General features: G+C 38.8%; 1 protein-coding gene and 1 long non-coding RNA gene across 4 annotated transcripts in view; one reads left to right on the forward strand and one right to left on the reverse strand.

Moving 5' to 3' along the window:
- The window catches only part of TMEM268 (transmembrane protein 268), a 77,159-nt gene that overhangs the window by 34,221 nt on the left and 20,124 nt on the right, over positions 1-22,814 (forward strand). The window lies entirely within an intron of this gene.
- On the reverse strand, positions 88-21,835 carry LOC140519050 (uncharacterized). Of its 2 annotated transcripts, none has more exons than XR_011972079.1 (5): positions 21,736-21,835; positions 17,766-17,891; positions 12,140-12,218; positions 11,791-11,901; positions 88-457 (listed from the first exon to the last, which is right to left on the reverse strand). It is a non-coding gene; the product is annotated as an uncharacterized lncRNA (long non-coding RNA). The 2 variants fall into 2 exon arrangements; XR_011972078.1 differs by having other exon boundaries at positions 12,136-12,218; positions 21,736-21,834.

Genomic DNA, 22,814 nt, shown 5'->3' on the forward strand with positions numbered 1-22,814 from the left:
TGAATTATTTTACTTTTTTTTAAGAGGTGCATCTCCTAATGTTTTGAATTAGTAACATTTTGCTATAGAAGTGAGAGTACACAGATATGTTTATGTCATGTAACAGGTTTAATCATTTGCTGCTTCTCAGAGAAAGGATGCTCCAGATGTAGGTTTTCTGAAGTTTTTTTTGTTTTTTTTTGGGTGTGTGTATCACAGGAAAGGGTCAGACCATTTCTTCTCCCCTAAGGAAGTTTCTGAATTGGTCTTCATTAATCCTGTTTTACAACACAATACTTTTTTTTTTTCTTAGCATGTCTAAATCACCATCAGCTGAGATCTTAAGTAGTTGCAGATGATGGTGCTAACTAAAACGATCAGGGCCTCCTCCTGCGGTAGCTTGGGGAACCCACATTCCCGGTGTAAACACCCATACTTCTCTTGTAATAATCTTGCAAAGATACTTGCCTGTTTGCTTCTGAAAGAACAAAGAAACAAGCGCCATGATTAGTGGAAAGGCCGTGGAAAAAGTGCTGGACAAATCAAGAGACCTAAGTCCAGTACTAGCTTTGACTCTTACCTACAGCAAATTACTTCCCCTCACTAGGTCTCAGTTTTTCACCTTTAAAATGAGGGAGTTGGACACTCGATGATCCATCACCTTTCAGTTCTCAGAGCCTATGTTCTAAGCATAGTCTACTCCAGCCTCAATATTCTGTGTTCTATGTGATGGAATACTATTGTGCTATAAGAAATAACAAACAGGATGGTTTCGAAAAAGCTGAGAACAGTCACATGAACTGATGCAAAGTGAAGTGAGCAGAACCAGGAGAACATTGTACACAGTAACAGGAGTAACAGTAAACACAATAACTGTAATGATGATCAACTGTGAAAGATGTAGCAACTCTGATCAAGACAATGACCCAGGACAATTCCAAAGGACTCATAATAAAATACGGTATCCACCACCAGAGAGAGGGAGAGAACTGATGAACTCAGAATGCAGATTAAATTATAGTTTTGTTGGTCTTTTTCTTTTTTGGCAACATGGCAATGTGAAAATATGTTTTGTGTGAGACTTCACATGTATAATTGCTGTCATATTGCTTGGAGGAGGGGTGGGAGGGAAGGAGAGAATTCAGAACTCAGTTTTTCAAAACATGAATGTTCAAAATAAATAAATAATTATATTTTTAAAATTCTGTGTTCTAAATTCCTTTCCAGGTCAGATTTTTTGTTTGTTTGTCTTAAGGTCCCTTCCAGTTCTGACATTTTGTTTGTGTGCTGAAGTCACTTTCTGTTCTGTTTGTAATGACAGATTCCTCCTTTGCTAAACGATGAGAATTCACAGTGGGGGAGAAATACAAAGTTTGAAGATGTCATCATTTTTCTCATGGAGATCACTATTTTGCAGATTTCAAAGATTTATATTTTCTGGTGCTTGAGTAAGTTGGGCAGCTACTGGAGTTGGAAATCTTTTGTTAAAGGAAGAATTTTCTTGTGCTGTTATTTATAGGGATCTGACCTGGAGATGACTGTAGATTAAACATAGCATTTGACAACTTTTAAGTGGAGACTGCATGTAGTCAAGAAAGTGGGAGGATCTGCCTTTAAGCTACATCTTCCTCACTCCTTCCTCCAGCCAGATAGAATATAGACATTTTTATCTTCCTTTTCCCCACCAGGGACTTAAGGTCAGTGTTACCCATGGTTTGGTAGTATTTCCTTTCTGCCTGGACAAGAAGACTCTAAGAAGCCTTTGCCTCAGTATTATATTCTCCTCTCTTGGTAACTAGTGACTTGACTTCCTTTTTGGTCCTGTCCTCCCAAAGACCTCATCCCAGCCCCTTGACTTACTTATTTTTGCTTGTATGCCCTATGCTCCTTGCTCCTCAAAAAAAAGCTGAGACCTGTAATCTAAAATCTCTCTAAACTGAGTGACCAGTGATAAGTACTCACTTTTGATAAACACTCTCTTACAATGGGTAAGAGATGAACTTGGAGTCAAGGTCTGAGTTCACATCCCACCTTGACCCATTACTATCTGTGTGACCTTGGGCAAGTCATTTAACATTTCTCAGTCTCGGTTTCCTCATCTATAAAATGGGTATAATAATAGCACTTATCTGCTAGAGTTGTTGTGAGGATCAAATGAGTTAGATATGTGTAGTGCTATTATATTTAGGTCTTGCTGCCATGTGATCTATCAATGGAGGTCTGGCTAATATTCCACCTCTGGGATTGCTCAGAGAGGAAGGGATGCCTCCTCACTTGGCACCAAAAGTTAATCACCAAAGAAAACTAGTTAGTCACCAAAGAAAACTAGTCTCTTAGAGTAAGTGAAATTTCCTGCTTCTGCTATCAGCACTCAGGGATGACATTATGGAAGTTGAGGCTTTATTGAAGTGCATATCTTGGGTGGAGATATCAAGTTCATTTAGTTCATTCCCCTCATTTTACAGATGAGGAAATTGGGACAAGTAATTAGCAATTTTCTGTGTGATGGGATTAAATGGCTGTTCTAAGCCTTTTTCCCTCAGCTCACAAAATACCACTTCTGCCTCATCTAACTTGCTACAATGCTTGAAATCTTATTCCTCTGTCTTTCCCTATGAGAGTCACCACTTGGAGGAAAGATATTGTCTCCAGAGGTTCCCTGGACTGTAATGTTTTGTTTGGAAGTAGTCTTAGAAACCATTTACTTCAACCCCTTTAATTTTATATATGGAGAAACAGTCCCAGAGAAAAGTGATTTTTTAAAAAAAGTCATACAGTGTTAATAAATCATAGAATCATAGATTGTCAACACTGGAAAGATCCCTTGAGATCAGCTAGTCCAACTCATCTTTGCACAGGAGGAAAAGACCAGAGAGAGGAAGTGACTTATCTAAGGTCATATAGCAAATAAATGGTAGTACTCTGGGTTAGACCCATGGTCTCCTGTCCCTGACTTCCATGCCTACCTTTTCCTATCCAGTTAACATACCCAAATTCAACGGATGATCCATAAAAATTTCATACTCAACTTGTCTAAAACAAGATTCCTTCTTTTTACTCCTAAGCCTTCCCCTCTTCTGAACTTTCCTATTACTGCTGAGGGTGCTGACATCCTCGTCTCAGCCACCCAGGTTTGCAACTATGATGTCATCCTTCACTTCATTCACCTTGTACATCCACACTATTGCCAAATATCATTTCTTCTTTCACAAGATCTCTTATATTCCCTTTTTTCCTTTCACAGTCACCACCCAGCTTCAGGCCTTTATCCCCTCTCCCCTTGGTTATTTGAAGTCATTTCATAATTATCTTCCTAGGCTGAAGTCTCACCCCAGTGATTTTCCTAAAGTAGGGGCCTCATCATGTATGTTACTTCTCTCCTCAATAAACTCCAGTGGTTTCCTTTTACCTCTAGGATGTAATATAAAGTTCTCCATGTAGTACTTCAAATACACAGTGGCCCTTTCTACCTTTTCAGCCATTGTACACTTACTCTCTTTCATGAAGTCTATGACCTAGCTATATTGACCCTCTTTCTTCGGTTGTTGTTATCGCCCATTTCTGCTTCTTGCACTGGTGTCCCCCATGTTTGAAAGGCTCCCTCCTCTCTTCTGTCCCTTGGAATCCCATGACTTCCTTCAAGATTCAACTTAAATGCCACCTTCTGCTGGAACCCTTTCCAATTAAGTGTATCTTCTACTTATTTTACATACGTCTGTGTGTGTGTGTGTGTGTGTATATATATATATATATATATATATATATATATATATATATATATATATACACATATATAATATACATTTATCTATATCTGTGTGTACACACATCTTTATATACATTTTTATAAAGATCTTTAAATATACCTGTAGTTATCTATCTATCTATCTATCTATCTATCTATCTATCTATCTATCTATCTATCTATCTATCTATCTAGTCTATCTATCTGTCTATCTTTCTATCCATCTGTCAGTCTATCTATCTATCTCTGTCCTTTTATGTAAACTCCCTAAGGACTGGGAGTGTTCTTGCCTTTCTTTGTATCCCCAGGGCTTAGCCCAGTGCTTGGAACATAATAAATACTTAATAAATGCTTGTTGATCAAGTGTATACTTTTGAATATGGTCCAGCATCAGGAAACATCTTGAAAATTCACATAACAACACTTTGATATTATACGGAAGCAGCAATAACCTAGCAAATGAAGGCTGGTTTGGGAGTCAGCAACACTTGAATTCAAGCCCCACATCTTCTGACACATACTAGCTCTGTGAGCATGGCAAATCATTTAATTACTCTGTACAGCTCTCTGAGACTAAATCACAGAATAGTTGCTGAGCTGCATTTTTTGAGGGAATTTCCATATGGGTAGTCCCCTACTCTCATGAACTTCTGCATCTGGACTAAACAAGGATTAAAATAAAAATGACTAGGTAGTTGGTTTTCCTTCCTCCTTTTCCTTTGTGGTTTGCTTTCACTCGTTTATCAAGAAACATTAATTAACTGCCTAGTAGTGCTAGTGTATATTTAGTCTAGGAGGTACAATTGATATAAATGAAATTGACAGAGTATAGACTGGGGATTGAAAAGGTTCAAATCTTGCTTTGATCACTTAGCTGTATGACCAGGGACAATTTACTTTACCTGTCTGAGCCTTAGTTTTCTGCTCTGTAAAATGTAGATAATAACACCTGTTGTATTTACTTTACAATATTATTTGTAGGATCATAATTTGGAATGGGACCTTAGAGGTGAACTAGTTCACCTTTTTATTTTACAGTTGAGAAAATCGAGGCCCAAGGAGGTTAAATGATTGAGATCATAGATGTAGAGGTGGAAGGGATTTTGGAGGCCATGATGAGGAAATTGAAGTTAAATGATTTGCCTGAGGTCATCATGTAGTAAGTGTCACAGAAAGACTTCTAACTTGAAAGTTCATTCTGTTTCTACTCTGTTATGCTGGACATACTGGTAGGAAGTGGCAGCAACAATATTTGCACTCTGGTTTTCTGATTCCTGGAACAGTGATCTTTCCACCATACCATAATGCTGTGAAGGTTGAATGAGGAAAATATATACAAAGTACTTTGTCCGCTTAAAAGTGCTATAAACTTCAAAAATACTATGGGAATATCAGTCATTATAACTTGCTAATAAACACTCACACACACATACACATACACACCCACACCCACACCCCCCCACACACATATGCGAGGATATCCCAAAAGTCTTAGTGCAGCCAAGGGACTGTATTAAGACTTCTGAGACACATTGTATATATGTTACCCTATCCTGTACCTGTGATTTCATTGGTAACAGAATTCCAGGTAAGGAAACCTGCCTTCGAATGTAAATTGACAATATCTCTGGAACTTCAAGTCACAGAGTTGCTTAGGAGCATGGAAAGGTTAAGGGGAGTTGCCTGGAGTCACATGTCCAAGATATGTAAGTCAGATTCAAAAATCATTTCTGTTATATTGAGGAGGAACTTGAACGGGCCTTCCTGACTCTGAGATTGGCTCTCAGTTATAACACTGCCTCTAATTTAGGTAGCATTTAAAAATAAAAGTGATAATAATCATTAATATGGTGATACTAGTGATACATGTCATCCAAATATTTTAGATTATTTACAATGCTATGCATGTAAAACACTGTTTGGGACTAATTCTCATCTTAACGTTAGCATGCCCCACTCTATATAACATGGTAATATACTTCTTCAGGGGGTTTTGAGCTGGACCAAGATTTTTGTCTCTATACTATTAAGAGCACCAGAGGCAGGGTGGTACAGTGGCTAGAGAGATGGCCTTGAAGTCAAGACCACTAGGTTTGAAGGCTTGCCTCTGACTTCTACTGACTGTGTGATCCTGGGCAAGTCACTTAGCCTCATTGAGCTCCAGGTAACTCTCCAAGATGAGAAAGTGCTGATGTGGGCTGGTAGAAGGAATTTCCTTATTAGAAAGTTCCTTATATCCATGAAATCACACATCCAGTTTTTATCCCCTATCTTACTTACTGCTCATGAACTGAGGACTGGAGGCTTAAAGGAGACTCCTGCATTTATATTCTTGAACTATATGATATGGTCCAGGTAATTTCATCTCTCTGGGCCTCATTTTCCTCATTGGTGAAATGGAAGTGATAATACTAACACTACCTTATTGCCTCATGGAGTGATTGTCCAGAAGGTCCCTTGTGAACCTAAAGCAGAATCTAAATGGAAATTCTAGATTTCCATCATAACACACTAGAATTCACCACTGCTCTAAACCCAGGTAGGTGGTGTGGTGGGTAACAGCATTAGGTTTGGAGGAAGGAACACTAGAATTCAAATCCTGCTTCAGACACTTATATGTTGTGTGAATCTGGGCAAGTTGCTTAACTTGTTTGTCTGTTTTCTCAGCTGTAAAATGTGGACAATGATAATAACACCTATCTCTCAGGTCTATTGGGAGGATTAAATGGGATAATGTTTGTAAATCAATTTGGAAACTTTGAAAGGTGATAGAAATACCAGCTCTTATTAGAATTAAGGCTCAGGGCTCCCAAGCAAAGAGCAGAATGACACAATGGAGGAATGATCTGAGGATTAAGCAGAGCTGAGTCTAGGCTGTGGAGCTGAAGTTACCTGGAGAGACCTGGCTTTCATTACATGTAATACTCAACTTCGTCCCAGCACCTAAATAATTCAAGCTGGCTGGGCAACAGTTCACTAACTCTTTGTTTTCCAGTGGAGCATCTCAGTCCTACGCAGACTTCTGAAGGGCAGGTGACTGAATGGAGCATACTTTTCCCTGGGAATGCCAGGGTCATTTGGTTCAAGTTCCCATCTGGTATCTAGTCAGGGAGCCTTTCCACAGACTTAGCAGTTTAAGAGCCACAGGGAAGGAGGGCATAGGAAATAGGAGACATTTATTTTATTCTTTGGGGGGCCAGAAGGAGCAAAGCCAAACTTGCCACAGAGCAGGTGCACATTTGGTAATTCTGTTGGCTTCAGCAAGCATTTATTAAACACCTACTGAGTGCTAGCACTGTGATAGATGCTGGGGGCATGAAGAAGAATATACAAGCAGTCTTTGCCCTCAAAGAGCTTACAAATCTACTGGAGGTGGTATATAGGTATGAGGGGGTAATAAGCACAAAAATAAGGAAATACAAAATACTGGATGTCCCAAAAGTCTTAGTGTGATTTTAGGCTCTATGTACAGAGTAATGGTGTGGGGGGAAATCTAACATTCAGGGGGATCACCTCTGTGTGGGAGGTGTTACTTGAGTTGAGCCTTGATTAGAGATAAGAATTCTACAAAGTGTGGAAACAGGAACAGAGAGCATTCCAAACATGGGTAACAGCTTGTGCAAAGGCACGGAGGTGGGGCATGGATTGTGCTGTATGTATCTATACTAAGTAGCTCAGTTTAGTCGTAACCTTGGATTAGCAGGGTGATGAGAAAAGATCTGGAATACCCCTGAAAAAAATGATTGGACCAGATAATAAAGGGATTTAAATAGCAAAGATCATGAGGAGTCACAGAAGCTTCTTGAGCAGAGGAGTAACATGGTCCAATTTATGCTTTAGGGATATCATATTTGGCAGCTGGGAGGAAGATGGATTGGAGAGGGGAGAGATTAGTTGCAGGGAGATCAATTAGAAAGCTATTGTTTTAAGGTACAGCTAGGTAGAATAGTAAATATTGGAATCAGGAGGACCTGAGTTCAAATTTGACCTCAGACACCTATCAGTTGTGTGACCCTGGGAAATCACTTAACTAGATTGCCTCAAAAAATAAAAGCTATTGCTTTAGTCTAGGAGAAAGGCTATGTGATTGGAGATGAGACACGTAAGTAAAATTGGTTGTGGAATTCCAGTTGACTAGACTTGGCAGAATTGTGTATAGGAGATGAGAGAGATGGACCAGTTGAGTGTGAATCTGAGATTATGATCCTGGGTGACTGTCAGAAAGGTAATGTCTGAGCAATTGAAAAGCATCTGGTAAATTATTACATGTCAGATAGGTAGAGATAGCAAAGAAAAAAGTGAAATAATCCCAATTCTCTCTAACACTTTCCTTCTAAGTCAGGGGTTCTCAATGGTGTATGTGTGTGTGTGTGTGTGTGTGTGCGTGCGCGTGCGTGTGTGAGATGGCAGTCTGGCAAAGCTTTTGGATCCATCCTTTCTCAGAAAAAATGTTTTAAATATATAAATATAAAATGATATTTTCATATATATTTAAATATGTTATTTAAATATATAAATTTATATTATATAAATATATAAATAAAGTAGGATTATTTTATTTACATATAAATTATATGTAAACATAATTTATATGTAAATAAAATATAAATATGTAAAACATAGAATTAATAGAAACAATTAAACAAATAAAAACAAATGTTTTTAAGTATATACTCACAAACATATAAATATAAATAAAGAAAAATTTATATAACTAGATACATTTATAAAGAAATAAAATATAAAATAAATAGGATTAATGGAAACTAAACAAATGTTTTTAAATATATAAAATATTTATAGATATAAATAAATATATACATATACGTAAATAAGCATGTGTATACATATATAAACACAAACATATATACACACGTGGAAATATAAAATATTTTTAAATAAACAAACATTTCTTAAGCACCTATTATATGCCAGAGACTGTGCAAAGTGCTGGGGATACAATTAAGTAAAAAAAAAAAGACAGTCCCTGCCCTTGAGGGGACAATTTAATGATTCCACATAGAAGATGACCAATAACTTTGCTGAATTTGTCTTTCGTTGTATCCCTAGTGCTAGGACAGCGCCTGGCATACAGTAGCTGCTTAATAAACACTAGTTGATAGACTGGATGAATGACTTAAAGTTCCTTGGCACTTAGTCCCCCAAGGAACTCTCCTTTTAGATGGTGAGTCCATTTGATGCCATTTACTGGTCTGGTCAGGACTGAAGATGGGCATACAGATTGGTCTAGTCTCGTAAACCTAAGAAAGTTTAACCGCCATCCAAATAAATTTATAATGTTTATTTAGCCAGTGAGACTTGATCCTAGGAACATAGATTTTGAGCTGGAAATATACCTTAAAGGTTAAGGTACATTGTTTTTCATAGGAGGAAACAAAGCCCTAGAGAGGGGAAATGACTTACTTGATGACATGCTGGTGAGGATGTCAGAACTAGAATTTGAATCTAAGTTCATTTTCTACACATTGTTTGCCATTCAGAATAGGGTAAGAAGAGAGGGTCTAATTTGAATCTTATAGAACAGTAAGTGGGGCTATAAAGCATGAAGTAACAGACAAGAATTAGTGTGGTCTACAAGGTAGAGATTGGTCTTGACGGTCTGGAAGATCTAGGTTCAAGTGCCTCTGATGCATCCTGATTGTGTGACGGTAGTCAAATCTTTAACCTCCCAGTGACCTAGGCAGCTCTCTGAGGTTGTAAGTTGCCAAGCTGGTCTGCATTGGTAGAAGGAGTTTCTATGCTGGGAGTATCAGTGAAATAATTTATTGTTGTTCAGTTGTTTCGATCGTGTCTGACTGTGCCCCCATTTGGGTTGTTGTTTTTTTAAAAAAAATTTTTGCAGAGATACTGGAGTGGTTTGCCATTTCCTTTGCCAGTTCATTTTACAGATGAGGAAACTGAGGCATACAGGGTTAGACTTGCCTGGGGTCACTCAGTAAGTGTCTGAGGCCAGATTTTGAACTCAGGAAGCTGAGTCTTTCTGACTCTAGGTTTGGCACTCTGTCCCACCGTGCCACCTTGCTGCTCCTAATGGAATCAAAGGTCTTGTCTAAAAAAGAAATTAGCAAACAAATTATAAGGAAGGAAAGAGGAGTGTCTCTTTTAAGTGAATTCCTGAGCATGAACAAAGGCATTGAATGACAGCACCTGACCTAGGCTTGAGAAGCAGAGAGGTCTAAAGAGAAAATTGTTGCTCTTAGGAATCAAGAGAACAGGGTTTGGGTTCTAACACAGATACTGAAGTGGTGGCATGGTAGAGTTGAGGAAACCCTGGCTTTAATGTCAGAGAACTCACATTTGATGCCAATTGCCTCTGTGATCTTGGGTGAGGTTATAAATGAACTGTCCTGGCTCTTGGATTCCCCATCTGTAAAATGGGGCTGGGTGGGGAAGGGGCTAGACTAGTTGTTCTTCCAGCTCCTTCCCAGTGATGGGTCTATGATTGATGACTTAATATTTGTGTAACAGCAGAAATCTCACAGAATCTCCCCTAGTCTCTAGTCTCATAGAGTAGGGGAATCAGAAGAGATCTTAGAAATCTCAGTAGTAGTGGAAAGGATGCTGATTGCATAGTCAGAGGGGCTGGGTTCAAGCCCTACCTTAAGTGTGACATTGGGAAGATCCCTTAACCCCTCTTTTGTCTCATCTATAGTTTGAGTTTACCATCCACTCATGGGGCAGTTGAATCAGAAAGCTCCTGAGGTCTCTGCCAGCTCTCTAGTTCCATGATCCTATGAGGAAGAATCTTAGACCTTGACATTTCTCCTCCCAAGGTCACACAGGCAGTAAGTTGCAGAGCCAGGAGAAGAACACCCATCTGCTGATTCCTGAAGGTGGTGCTTTCCCCTCCTCTATCATATACCATTATAATCTCTCTGATCCACAATTTTCTCATCTATAAAATGAGCATAATGATAAGTCCAACTGCACAGGGTTCTTTTAAGGGAAGGGTTTTGTAAATCGTAAAGCCTATGTAAAAATGAACTTTCACTAATTATTAAGGTTACATTTTGGTGCAGGGCTTTATCTAAGAACAGGAGGGAGAAAAAGGTTCCAGAAACAGAGAAGAGGACCCTTGGTATCTGAAGGGCTTGCTTCCAGAAGCAGCTTAAAGAGCCTTTAGAGGTCATTTAGTTCAGCTTTTAATTTTGTAGATGGGGAAGCTCAGCCCCAGAAAATAATTGTGACTTTTTCAAGGTCACGCAATGAGTTGGGAAATCATAAACTCATAGACTGCAAGAGCTAGGGGAAAATTTGAGATCATCTAATATAACACCCTCATTTTACAGGTGGGGGAACTGACAAAGGAGGTTCAGTGACTAGCCTCGGGTCACACAGGGAGCCCTAGAATGTCAGAGCTGGAAGGGACCCAAGAGATAACAAAAATAATGGTGATAGCATTTATATAGTACTTCAAGATTTGCAAAGCACTTTACCTACGGTATTCTCATTTAATCCTCACCACAGCTCTGCGAGATTGGTGCTATCCCCACTTTACAGATAAGGAAATTGAGATTAAGAGAAAGGGCTAAGTGATTTCCTCAGGGTTACCCAGCTAATATGTCCAATGCAGGATTTGAACCCAGGTCTTTCTAACTCCAAGTTTAGCACTTGCTATTGTAATACCCAAACTAAATAATCCAGTCATCTAATTAGAGACCACCTAATTGAGTCCCAGGAGCAGCTAGGTGGTGTAGCGGCTCGAGTGCAGGTCTGGATTCAGGAAGACTCATCTTCCTGAGTTCAAATCTGGCCTCACATATTTGCTAGCTCTGTGACCCTGGGCAAGTCACTTAATCTTGTCTGCCTCAATTTCCTCATTTGTAAAATGAATTGGAGAAGGAACTGGCAAGCCATTCCAGTATCTCTGCCAAGAAAACCCCATACGGCGGCAGAGAGAGTCAGATATGACTGAAACAGCTGAACAACAACCACAAAATTAGTCTTGCCATTTAAAAGTAGGAAAATAGAAGTCCAGAGAGGCTTGGGACTTGTCCCAAGAGGCCATAGAGAAAGAATGGCACTGCTTGTTTTTTTCAACCTACCCGTTTTTGCTGGTCTCATTCCTGGGTGAGCTCTGGTGGTGGGAATGTCAGGCTCTTCTTCTTCACTGTTGCAGCATGGGCAGAGCAACTTTAAAAAAAGGCTTTGGGAATCTAGACAGAGTGGGGAGCAGGAAGGAAGAAGACAGAAGGTTGAGCCCAATGAGGAAGGAGACAGAGTGGGAAGGCAGTAAGAACTCTAGCACCAAGTAATACAATGGTGGACTTAGAAAGGACTTGAGAGACCATCCAGTGTAGCCTCTTCCTTTTTATAGGTGGGGAAACACTGGTCTAGAGGGGCTTAGGGACTTAGCCAAGCTGGCACAGGGAGAGAGGCAATGCCTTTACTTGCTTGCTTTCTCCAGCTACTCCTTGAGCATGCTTTTGTGGGTGTTGAAGAGTTCTTGACGTTGCTTCCATTTCTTTCATCCCTGCGGCACAGACAGAGAAATGTGGATGTTAAGTTGTGGCTGGTTAGGTGGAAAGGCGAAAAACCAAGAAGGGAGGGAGAAAAAGACAAGGAGGAAACAGACAAGGAAGACTGAGTCACTAGCCAGAGGACAGGGATCAAAGTGTAGGGGGGGAAACATAGACAGAAATGGAAATGGGTGGAAAAGTGCGTGCGTGCGTGCGTGCGTGCGTGTGTGTGTGTGTGTGTGTGTGTGTGAGAGAGAGAGAGAGAGAGAGAGAGAGAGAGAGAGAGAGAGAGGGAGAGAGAGAGAGAGAGAGAGAGAGAGAGAGAGAGAGAGAGAGAGAGAGAGAGAGAGAGAGAGAGAGAAGAGGAAACAGAAGAAAGGAGAGAGGAGGGAGAGAGAAACAGAGGGGAAGAGAAAGAGCACTCTGTTATAGAATCATAGAGTATCAGAACTGGAAGGGGCCTTAAGGACCTGCTCCAAAATTCCCCATGGTTTCATTCTGCTTACAGGGTAAAATCCAAACTCCTTGGCTTAGTATTTAAGGCCCCGGCCTACTATTCCAAGCCTTTTGGCTTTTACTCCCTCAGAACACCCTTTCCACTCCCTCCAGACCTCTCACTAATCCCCGAACGTATCAGATATCAGGGTCTTTCCCTTTTTCAGTCTTTGTTTATGCTAGTTTTCTGGTCTAGAACATCTGTCTTCCTCCCCTCCCCTCCCCTCCCCTTCCATCTCCTTCCTCCTTTAAGTCCCAGGTCAAATCTCCTATCATCCACTAGGAGGCATCATGGTGTAGTACAAGGACCAATACCCTAACATCAGGGAGAGACATTGTATCTGACACACTCAGAGGAAGGAGAGAACTCTATTACAGAATGATTGAGCTAGAAGGGTCTAGTCCAGTTCTTTCCTTTTTTACAGGCAGGGATCCGAGGTCTAGAGAGCCTTAATAACTTGCCTGAGGTCCGACAAATTTACTTTGCAATCTTGGCTCTGAGACTTGGGAAGTAATTTCCCTTCTTTGCCATAAACGAGAAGGATAATGCTTGGCTCCCTAGTAAAAGCTCTAAATGAAAGTGAATTATTGTTTTCCCTCTGTTTTCACTGATGCTTTTGCCCACAGTGACCTCTCCCTTCTCTGGTCTTCAGGGACATTATGGTCTAATGGAAAAAGTGCTAGATTAGAAGATCTGGGGATTGAATTCAGGCTGTAATACCTAACTTTGTGATCTTGGTAGGTGACAATCTTTTTTTGCTTTTGAGCATCTGTTTTCTCATCTGCTGGGTTACAATAACACACTGTCTACCCACATGGTTGTTGCGAGGAAAGGTCTTTGTAGATCGTGAAGCACTATGCTTCTATTAACTTTAATTATTTTCCATGTATTTTTGGCCTGGTATTAGTAACAATGTCCTGTGTATGCATCCCCTCTACCCAACTACCTATGATCCAACCACACCAGGAATACTGTATCCAGTTCTGATCACCTCTTTCTCTAAGTCTCATTGCATGGCTAGAATGTATCCTGAGAATAGTGCCTAGGGTAAGAAGTAGACTCAAAATCATTCCGTAGAAGTATTATTTGTAGGTCTTGAGGATGCCTTCTATTTAAAGGGACAAAAGTATTGTTTTGAATTTATCAAGATATAAAAAGCACTCCAGCACTTAAGATCTACTGAACACTGAATTTCAATGGTTAGGAGAAATGATATTGATATGTTTTGAACCATAATTTGAATTTGGAAATGGGGTGTATACAGAATATCTATGTGGGATCTGTTTTTAGCTAAGTTAAAAGATAACTCATTGTTGCTTTAGAGGGAGCCCAAGGCACGTAAGTTGAACTCCCTAATTCAGCAGTTCTCACAATATCATCCTCGGGCTTTTACAGGTTCCCAAGATCCTTTTAGGGGGTCTGCAGTGTTAAAACTATGTTCACCCTGATTCTGTAGAGCAATTTGGAACTATGCCCAAAGGGCTATAAAACCAGGCATACCCTTTGATCTAGCAATACCACTACTAGGTATGTGTGTCCCCAAAGAGATCAAAAACCAAAAGGAAAAGGACCTATGTGTACAAAAATATTAATAGCATCTCTTTTTTGAGAGCAAAGAATTAGAAGTAGAGGGGATAACCATCAATTGGAGGGTGACTATACAAATTACGGCATGTGATTATGATGGAATACTATAAAAAATGATGAGCAGGATGCTCTCAGAAAAACCTGGAAAGACTTGAATGGGTTGATACGAAGTGAAATATACTGTGTCCAAAGTAATAGCAATGTTGTAAGATGACCGACTGTGAATGACTTAGCTGTTCCCAACAATACAGTATCAGACCACTTTGAAGAACTTAAGATGAAAAATGCTGTCCATTATATCCGCAGAGAAAGAACTGGTGGTATCTGCATACAGATAGAAGCAAACTTTAAAAAAATTTTTCTTGAGGTTTTTGTTTTTTGGTTTATGTTTTCTTTCACAACATGACTCTTATGAATATGTTTTCCATGACTACACATGTATAACCTATACTGATACTTGCCTTCTCAATGTGGGGGAGAGAAAGGGAAAGAAATTTTACCTTAAAGTTTTAAAATGAATGTTAAAAATTGTTTTTACCTGTAACTGGGGAAAATAACATAAAATACTAAACAAATAAAAAAACTATGTTCATCAAAATACTAAGATGTTATTTGCCAGTTAAAATTCTCTTCCCTTTTTCAACTACAAATTTATGCAAGGTTAGATTTTTTTTTTCATGTACTGGAACCAAAACTATGTATTGCAATAGATTGAATATGAAAGTAGATATGGAAAACCAGCTGTCTTCTATTAAACTAGACATTAGATTTGCAAAAAGATGTAAAATAATGCCACTTTTTTCACTAATTCTTTTTTGTTTTGGAAAGTAATTTCAAAAAAATTTTCCAAAAAAATGTTATTTATGTTAATGTGCAATGGGCTTATTACTTTAAATGAATTAATAAATTTGTTAAAGTTTAACTGTTTTTATTTCTAACACCATATCAATAGATATAAGCCCCCATAAACAAAAACTATTTGGGATCTTCAATAATGTTTTAGAGTGTAAAGAAGTACTGAGACCAAAAAGTTTGAGAACTGCTATCCTGGCTAATTACAAGTCACCTTCTCTCAAAACTCCTAGACAAGAAAACTGACATAGAAAAATAAATAAACAATGAAGTTTAATTGAATTACAATATTTTAGTGCATGGGAAACAATAATTGCTATTGACTAGCTGTACTGGATTGATTGGGCTTATTTCACTTTGGATTAATTTATATCATGATGAGGTTACATTTGAGTTGCTTTTCCCTAGCACACAGTGTAGTCTGGTGGAAATACTATTGATTGGACTAGGAGCATGAAGATCCAGATTGAAATCCCTGATTGAACACTAACTAGCTTTTAAACCTTGAGTAAATCCATTCACTTCTCTGAGCTTTAGTTTGTCCACCTATAAAATGTCAATTATAATATTTGTAGCATTATCTCACAGGATTGTTGTGAGGAAAGTGTTTTATGAACCAGCAAGTATCATGAAAACACAAGCTTTTAGTGTGGGATACAGGAACTAGGTTCAAATCTCAACGCGGCTACTTATTATCTGTGTAAGCTTTTTTCTCCTCTCTGAACCCCAGTTTCCTTATCTTTAATATGAGGGGATTGGGAGAATGTTGAAAAAGTTGTGGGATGTGAACATAATGGAATATTATTATGCAGCAAGAATGAAGACTATAAAGAATTTAGAGAAACATGGGAAGATTGTATGAACTGATGCAGAGGAATAAATAGAACCCAGAGAACAATGTGTTCAATGAATATGAGAATGTAAATGAAAAAAAAAATCATGAAAATAAAGTTGAACTCTAAGTAACAGAACAAAACCAGTGAAGGACCTGGATGAACACAAACCTCTTACCTTATGACAAACAAGTGGAATAGGAAAGACTATTGTGTGTTTTCTATTTTTCAGTTTCATTTCCTTGCTTAGTTTTGAGAGAAGGTAGCTTGGATTTAGGTAGAGCAACCATTCTCAAACTTTTTTGCTTTCAGGACCCCCTTTAGACACTCAAAAAACTATTGAGAATTCCAAATAGCTTTTGTTTATGTGGGTTGTTAGACATGATCTCTGTAGTAGTTGTTTTTGCTTAATTATATTTCTTTTTTACAAAGGATGACTCAATCAGTGGAAGGTGGAGGTAGATAGGGAATGATGGTGATATTTATATATAGGCAAAAGATTAATAAAATGAGTGTAAAAATAAATTTAAAAAAATTAGAGAGTTGGACTAGATCAGAAGAGTCAAGTTCACTGCCACAAACTGTAAGCCTGCAAAACTACTGAGTTTGGTCCAATGATATTAAAATGTAATTGGGAAATGTTTAGCAAAATAAATAAAAATATAATACAATATTTCTAATGTGAATTTGTGGTCTTTAAAGTCAATATGCGACTCTCAGGGATCACAGTTTCTATTTGAAAGTCTCTTCATTTTCTAAATCCTATGATGCCACTTAGCCTGGAAGAGTGGAGACTTGGAGGGGATATGAGAGCCATCTTCAAATATCTGAAGGGATTTCATCTGGAAGAGGGAATAGATATGTTCCTTTCAGTTAAATCCAAGGATAGACTTTTAAGTACATGTAAGCAAAAATTTCCTAATAATTAGAGCTACTTAACAAAAGAGTGGGTTGCCTTGACAGGCAACGAGTTCCCTGTGTCTAGCAGTCTTCAAGTAAAGTTCTGTTCAGTGTTCAAGCACATAGCCATTGCATCCATAACTTGAGGAACAGCCTAGAGAAAGTCTAGAGGGGATTCCTGCATCTTATAGAAAGGTCTTAAAATGAAAATCTGGCATCCTCCTGGCTGCTACTCTTGTTGTGTTCGTCCTTCATTTTCAAAGAAGACCATGACATCAGAGAAATGATGACATGACTTGCACTTGACTTTGTTTTGAGTGAGGGAGAGCTGTGCAAGGTCACCAGCCTCACTTCTCCTCCTGAGCCATCTAGATCCAGTGACCAGATATTCATCAGGATGACTAGAGATGGCCCAGGATGCAATGGGAGACCTTGGCTTATTCAGGTACTCACATAGAGTGAGGTAACACCCATTCAGTGAATAGGCCTCTTTAGGGAGTAGTCAGGGAATGACTTCTTTAATGGGCAAAAGGAAAAAATAACTAAATCCAGCCGGGAGGGAAAGAGCAACAGTTACTATTGATAATCACTCTAAGCCACCAGGGTCTAGCTATTAAGTGGAGCTTGGACAGGGGCATATTGTCTAATCTATGGGCTTCAGAGTGGAGTGGATCTAAGGTTTTGGGAAAAACAAGGAAGGAAGGAAGGAAAGAAGGAAGGAAGGAATCTAGTCAGTAAACCCCAAGATAACTGAGCATCCTCTGGCCATCCAAAAGAGAAGGAAGGGGAGGGGGAGACATAAGGTGGATTATCTCTCACTTTCTTTCCATGCTAAGGCTAACTTCCTCTATTCAAGCTAAATCTATTCTGTTTTACTTCAAACATTTTCTTACCTTTTAGAACTCAGAGAATTCACTCTGGAAGTCTCTTTGTCCTGTGATGAGGAGCATCCTTCTCAGCATCATTTGCTTCCAGACCTACCTCCCTGACATGAGTATATCTTCTGGCTATGCATGAGCCTAGAGATAAAGGAAAGCTGCCATGTTTCTCTATTTATATTTAAGAAATACATTTTAGGCTAAGAATCCTTAACATGGAATTCACAGATCATCCTCCAAAAATACATTTGGACACACCCGAAATAAAGTGTTTGGGAATAGAATGCGTGTATGTGTGTGTGCGTGTGTGTGTGTGTGTGTGTGTGTGTGTGTGTGTGTGTGTGTGTGGTGTAAGACAAAGTTAGATAGAGTAATAAAATCATAGAATCTTAAGAGCTTCAAAGGACCCATAAATGTCATTTGGTCTAACCCACTTCAAGGCAGAAATCCTTTCTCCAATATCCATAATAGGTGGCTATCCAGTCTCTGCTTGAACAACTATAAAGAAAAGGAGCTTACTACCTTAGGAGGCAGTACACTCCATGATGACTGGAGAGTTCTCCCTATTAGCAACAACAACTTCTCCTCCTTCTCCTCTTTCTGCTTATCCTCCTCCCCCTTCCTCTTCCTTCTTCTTTTCCTCTTTCTTCATCCTCCTCTTCCTCCTGAAATATAATTCCTTGTAACTCCTCCTCTGCCACCTTGTTCCTAGTTTTGTTATTTAGAGGCTTCTGAGAACAAGAACTCTTTCATTTTTGCTTTGTAAATCCAGTACATAGCTATGTCTGGCATGTAGCAGGTACTTAATGCTTATTTGATTGACTGGCTAAACATCTTGAGTTTTTTTTAACCAGTTCACTGTATGAGGTGGTTTCTAGTCCATCTACCTCCACCATCTCGGCCTGGTGTGCTCTGGACAAGCTTCAACTAGAAAGAATCATGAAATATTAGAGATGAGAAGGATCTTAGAGATCCTTCCAATGATTGGAAACTCAGTACTCATAAAGCAGCAAGTTCCATTATTGGACAAATCTGTTTCTTAAGGTAAAATCTGCCTCCCTGTGTTTCTCTCCCTCTATCCAAATCCCATTTCATTGATCATTTTGCAATAATGATTTTCTGGGGATCTTTTCACCCTAATTTCTTAATTTCCCATTAATCCCAGCAGTTGTTATTTCAGTCACGTTATAGTCTTTTGGATATATGGTGAGAATAATCATGTTTCCTCAAAGTCTTCTCCAGGTTAAATGATTTCCTTCAAAAGTAATACTAAGCTATTACCAGTAATAACAATTATTTCACTGAGTCAAGGGTCTGTAATTTTATTGGTTCTCTACCACTGTGAATTGAAACACATCTATAACCTTTGAAATAAGTCTTTGAGAGTTGCTTCAGGAGCAGGGAGGTTGTAACTTGCCTCTGGTTACCCAGCCAATATTTTCAGTGGTAGGATTGAACAAAGGTCTACACTCAGTGATCTCTTCTGTTTTTTCCTGAGTTCAATTAATCATCTTTATGTAGGTAACTCTCAGCCCTCATTTATTATCAGAATGCCATTTTCGCATCTCAGACTGCCTGTTGACACCTCTACCTGTATGTCTCAACATCTTGAACTCAATATGTCCATAATGAAACTCATCATCCTCCCCAGAAAGTCATCCCTCCTTCCATCTTTCTATTTCTAGATATTCTTCTAGCCCCTCATATTTATTGCCTTTATCATTCTTGACTCTTTTACACTCTTCAACCCTCCTCCCTTCCCATCCTCTATAACATCACTTGTTACCTCTCCATTTGTATGGACATAATACTACTTCTAGTCCTCAAAACATCTCATTCCAGCTATTGGAGTTGCTTCTTAATTAAGCTCCCTGCCTCTCAGTTCTCTATTCTGCAGTCTACTTGCTATACAGTTACCAAAATAATCTTAAGAAATAGCTTCAACCATATATCTCTCACTTGATCCAAAACTTTGAGGGACTTCTTATTATCCCTAGGATGAAATCCAAACTGGCTTTCAAGGCTCTTCACAGTCAGGGTCCAACCAACCTTTCTAACCTTATTTTATAATTACTCTCCTTTATATATTCTGTGTTCCAAATAAACTGAACAGCTAGTTCTTCCTTAAACTAAACCAGCAGTGGGGAACCTGCAACCTTAAAGCTACATGTAGCTTTCTAGGTTCTTAAGTGTAGGTTTTTGGCTGAATCCAAATTTTACAGAACAAATTGGGAAACCTATGGCCTTAAGGCCTCATGTGGTCTCAAGACCACAGATTCCCTACCCCTGAACTATTAAACATTCCCATTCCTGCACATGTGAATTTCCATAAGTCATATCCCCATAAACTCAGCATGAATTCCCTCCTTGTTTAAAAAAAAAATCAATCTTCTCTGACTCTCTGTGACTCCATTTGGGATTTTCTTTGTAAAGATACTGAATGGTTTTCCATTTCCTTCTCTAGCTCATTTTACATGTGAGGAAACTAAGGCAAATAAGGCTAAGTGATTTTCCCAGGGTCACATAGCTAGTAAATATTTGAGGCTGGATTTGAATTCAGATCTGCCTGACTCCAGGCCCAGCCCTATAGCTACTGTGCCATGTAGTTGTCTTTTAAAACACCTACACACACACACACACACACACACACACACATACATGCACACAAAATCCCACATTTATTAAATGCAAACTACATGCCAGACATTGCGCTAAGTGCTTTGCAAATATTATCACATTTGTTCTGTGTCATCTTTTCCTTATCCCCAAAACTTCCTCTCTCCCCTCCCTCCAAAAGTTAACTTTTACAAAATTTTGTACACATTGTAACCCTTAGTCATATAGACTACTTATGCCTGACCTGTGGTAAAGTCTTCTGACTTGTATTGGTCTCATCAGCCACAGTTGGACATACTGTACATTGACCCTGACATAGTGGTGTCATTTTGGTCCTCTTCACATACAAAGAACAACAACCAACTCTCAGTAGAAGTGAATGCTTGATTTTGGGTTTGTATCTCTGCTTCTTGAGAGAAAAGGTGGTGAAGTAAAAGAGTGGTTGATTTCAGAGCTCAGAAAACCTGGGTTCAGATTCTGCCTGACATGGACTTACTAGGTGACTGGTCACTTCTCTGGGTAATAAGTAACATATTTTTAGTGCCCTGGACAACTTTCTAAGATTTTAAGTTGCAGATAAGGTTCTTACTTATATTGATAAAGGGAGTTTCCTTGCTGGAGATTCTTTATATTAATGAAATAATGAATCTAGTTTAAAATTTGTTTCAGTGCTTGTACATTGTAGACACTTAATGTGTGCTAAATTCTTAGATATTGAGCGACATTAGCTACTGTTGGCTCATGCTGAATTTGAGTTCAACTAACTCTTCACAAGGAAATGTGACATGTTTGTGCTTTTTATTTTGGGATAATGGTAAGGGAAGTGGGGAACAGTGACGCTGAAATGGGAGACTTTCAAAGATCTCTGGGAAATGTTTTCCTGGTAGCTTCAGCTCATACTTCCCTTTACTATCCTCCAAGCTCATAAAGCCCTTATTATCTGATTTAAACTATTTAACATTTGATTAAAAATTCCTTCCTATGGTGGTCTGGAATTATTTTTTGATTTTTAACTCTGTCTCCTTTACTTGATTGTGAGGTCAAGGTTGAGGCTATCTGTCTTTATATCAACCCATAACACCTAGCAAAGGGCTGGCCACAATGGTTGCACTCAGTGAACAGATTTAACAATTGTAAACAAAGTCAAGAGACAGAAAAGACTTAATGAGATCATGTAGTCCAATTCCTTCGGTTTTAATGGGAGAAAAATCTGAGCTCCAGAGAAGGGAAAGTTACTCAGTTAATTAGGTCCCAAAGTTGACTAGTTTAGAGAAATAAATGAAGAAACAATTGATGAACTTAGAATTTAGATAACTTTTGTCTTGGGTCCAAAAAAATCTCCTTTGTCTTACCACTGAGCTCCACTTACCTGCTGTGTAGCAGAGGTTGGTGGGGAAGCCTTTATGATGTCGCCTAATCAGAGAATCATCAAAATTCTAGACTGAGAAGAGACCTTGGAAGTTCATCTAGTGACCTAGGGTGCTTCATCTTTTTTTTGTGTTTTGGACCTCTTTGGTAGTCTGGTGAATCCTATGAACCCTTTCAAAGAATCTTGTTTTTTAGCTGCATAAATGAAATGCATAGAATTACACAGGAAAACAACTATATTAAAATATGGTTATTAAAATACTTTTTATAAAAGATAAATTGATGAACTTCAGGTTAAAAACCACTCAATATAGTCTGATGCATTCATTTCACAGAGAAGGAATTTGAGGCCCAGCGAGGGCAACAGGCTTATATAAGGCCACACCCCTGAGTCTTCTGACTCTTAGTACAATATTCTTTCTATTGTACATCCCTGGATGCTTGTTAGGAATGGCCTTGCCTTCCTATATCTTTACTTCTCTACTCTAGAGAGACAACTACTCATCTCTTTCTATAGACCAAGTTTACCAGCACTCTAAAATCAGTTTTTGCACTAGACAAGGAGCACACAAAAGCTCCTGACTCAGAAAGAGGTCAGTTTAATGTCAATTCAATTCAAATAAACATAGGCTCAGAGACCTAGATTTGGAAAGACCTCAGAGACCATATGGTTCAACTTTTCTCTTTTTACCATGAGAAAACTGAGATTCAAGGAAGCTAGATGAGTTGCCAAGGTCACATGGATGGTATACACTCATCAGAGAGGGAACTGGAACCTTGGTCTTCTGACTCTAGAAAGAGGCAGTGTTCCTTTATATGCTGTGCCAAGACCTGTGTGCTATGCTAAGGATACTAACATGAAAAAAAAAAAAAACATAGCCCACATCCTCAAAGAACTTACAGTGTGCTGGGCCCAGAAGATGTCCACAAATAAATGAAATACAGGGTAAGGCTGTGATAAATCATAGGAGAGATCCTCCAAAAAGTGGTCTCGGAAAGTTTGAGGAACAAGAGATTCTGGGGAATTTGGAAGAATTCTGAGAGGAAGAGATGAGGTGAAGTGATGTTAAGCAATTGGGT

The sequence above is a fragment of the Notamacropus eugenii genome, chromosome 1 (assembly GCF_028372415.1).
Source record: "Notamacropus eugenii isolate mMacEug1 chromosome 1, mMacEug1.pri_v2, whole genome shotgun sequence".
Lineage (NCBI taxonomy): Eukaryota > Metazoa > Chordata > Mammalia > Diprotodontia > Macropodidae > Notamacropus > Notamacropus eugenii.